Here is a 2,750-nt window from a genome sequence, read left to right on the forward strand (position 1 = left end):
TTCGATCCCACCGATTCGGTGATTTTAAGATGTCAGTGTAACTGGAAATGTATTAAGCTTGTGCCTAGAGTATGAATGCCCATTCTTTACTACGTATATAGAACATTCATTGGACAGAGAGAGATCATACATGAATTAACATCGTTTTTTGTTCTTATTTACATGTAATATGTTTAATTTTATTATGACAATATGTGCTAGCATGTGAACCCAATCTTATTTATTTAATGAGATGTGATAAATTTGATAAATAAGCATTTGGTAGATAGTTTTGAAAACATATCAAAACCCAGTAAGTACTCAAAGGTTAAACAAAAAAAGGAAAACAACATCGATGCATAAGCATTATTCTAAAAGTACTGCATCCAAGTAATTTATTATCTTCACCTAAGCCACTCGTGCCTTATTGGCCACCTTAGTAGTTGGTGTTGCTGGAGCCTTTTGGATGTGAGACCACTTGAAGATGTTCCCACAGTTGCTGATTTCATACGATCTTACCACTTACGTCCACCTTTTGTAGATGAGACCACTTGAAGATGTTCCCACAGTTAATGTTCTCCCCTGCATTAGTCTCTTTGTCGGAAAATGGCATTCAAGAAGATGTCCTGCAAAAAGAAAGAATTGATTTGTGTTCCAAGAAATATTAGGTTCGTCCTAATAATCATAAAACAGATAATAACAGGTAGAGCAAGACACTAATATAGTAATTCTAATTTTAGCAAGAAATACAATCTTTGGATCGTCCCGGAAGCTTTCCAGTTGTTGAGAAATGACACACCTTGTAAGTCAAACAGACTCGGAATCACAGATTCACCACTGCCAAGGGAAAAACATAATCTGAAATCATCAACGTCTTCTTAAAAGAAAAAGTCTCATCATTTATGAAAATATTGAGGTAGAGAGTAACTTACCCAGTTTGATAGTTGCCATGACACGTTCTTTTCCCTGGAGAACGTCAATAACTGTACTTTTCACAGCTGTTAGCTCACCAATAACGTCTGCGAGATGAGGAAAGCTTAATAACAGCTAATAAGAGGATGTACCTAGAAGATGCGTGTCCGTACTGGCTAGGCCAAGCAGCAAATCGTGATCCCGAAAAACCGAATCGGGATTGGAGAACTGGTTTGGTTAACGCATGGAAAGTTGGTTGAATAACATAAACCGAATGGATAGTGGAGAATCGGATAGCCTGTAGTTCTTATTGCACCAAGTCATATCAAATCTGCTGAATGTGAACATTGAACCAGCCTTGAAGTGGTGTCGGAAAGTGGCGAGACGGTTAACATTAACGGTGGCAGGCAGGAGCGTTGACTAAAACAAATGTGAAGAAAAACGCATAACCAACAAACCGTGCTAAAAAACAAATTCAAAAAAGATTCAACAAAGATCTGAATATAAAAGTTACATACTTTATGAATATGAAAGTATGAACAGTTTTAAAATACAATGATCATGAGATTAAGAATGGTAAAACCTTTGAATCAAGGAGGAGCATATCCATTCCATCCTCATCAACTCGCAAACCATTACATTGCAATTTTTTTTTTTAATTATCACGAACTGTGAGGATGATGCTCAAGGTATGAAGGGCTTACCGTTTTATAGGAAGAGAAACACCGATTATAGGATGGATAAGCAGCATTGAATGATAAATTGTTGATGTACGTCAATGGAATTAAGAGGCTTCTTAAAGGCGATGAATGAAGACATCTTGTAACATCTCAGAAGATAGGAATCATAGACGATTCGACTCCATCGAAACTTGACACCAAAGTTTCTTCGTTACGTTTCGTATCACTCGATCGAAATGCTGAAATTCCATTGTTGACACAGGGAATCTTCAGACTGAAGAAGACGACAACCCTAATTTTCTATATCAATTCACTCTCAATCTATATGGCTCAGAATGAATAGACTAATAAAGCCCATACAGAATGAAAATTATAAAGAATCAATACTCATTAAGGTTTCAGCCCAATTTAATATTTGCAAACCCACAAAATACATATGCGTAGAAAATTCCATCAGAAACACGGATGAGTTCTCGTTAAGTAATGACACATGTCGGCTCATCAGGACTTGAATTTCTGACCTGTCTGCCTATGTGGCTTCACCAGGAGAGAAACAACTCTTCTTTACAAATGTGAAGAAGAACGCATAACCAACAAACCGTGCTAAAAAACAAATTCAAAAAAGATTCAACAAAGATCTGAATATAAAAGTTACATACTTTATGAATATGAAAGTATGAACAGTTTTAAAATACAATGATCATGAGATTAAGAATGGTAAAACCTTTGAATCAAGGAGGAGCATATCCATTCCATCCTCATCAACTCGCAAACCATTACATTGCAATTTTTTTTTTAATTATCACGAACTGTGAGGATGATGCTCAAGGTATGAAGGGCTTACCGTTTTATAGGAAGAGAAACACCGATTATAGGATGGATAAGCAGCATTGAATGATAAATTGTTGATGTACGTCAATGGAATTAAGAGGCTTCTTAAAGGCGATGAATGAAGACATCTTGTAACATCTCAGAAGATAGGAATCATAGACGATTCGACTCCATCGAAACTTGACACCAAAGTTTCTTCGTTACGTTTCGTATCACTCGATCGAAATGCTGAAATTCCATTGTTGACACAGGGAATCTTCAGACTGAAGAAGACGACAACCCTAATTTTCTATATCAATTCACTCTCAATCTATATGGCTCAGAATGAATAGACTAATAAAGCCCATA

The 2,750-nt window shown here is 36.3% G+C and overlaps 1 long non-coding RNA gene across 3 annotated transcripts; it reads right to left on the bottom strand.

Moving 5' to 3' along the window:
* Window positions 1–182: 182 nt before the first annotated feature.
* On the bottom strand, window positions 183–1,896 carry LOC125610195. 3 transcript variants are annotated; one of them, XR_007340222.1, is made up of 5 exons: window positions 1,596–1,894; window positions 1,044–1,311; window positions 912–962; window positions 779–816; window positions 183–605 (listed from the first exon to the last, which is right to left on the bottom strand). It is a non-coding gene; the product is annotated as an uncharacterized LOC125610195 (long non-coding RNA). The 3 variants fall into 3 exon arrangements; XR_007340223.1 differs by having other exon boundaries at window positions 912–1,311; window positions 1,596–1,896; XR_007340224.1 differs by lacking the exon at window positions 1,596–1,894 and adding an exon at window positions 1,475–1,569 and having other exon boundaries at window positions 912–1,311.
* Window positions 1,897–2,750: the final 854 nt, after the last annotated feature.

This window comes from Brassica napus, chromosome A6, assembly GCF_020379485.1.
Source record: "Brassica napus cultivar Da-Ae chromosome A6, Da-Ae, whole genome shotgun sequence".
In the NCBI taxonomy this organism is placed as follows: Eukaryota; Viridiplantae; Streptophyta; class Magnoliopsida; order Brassicales; family Brassicaceae; genus Brassica; species Brassica napus.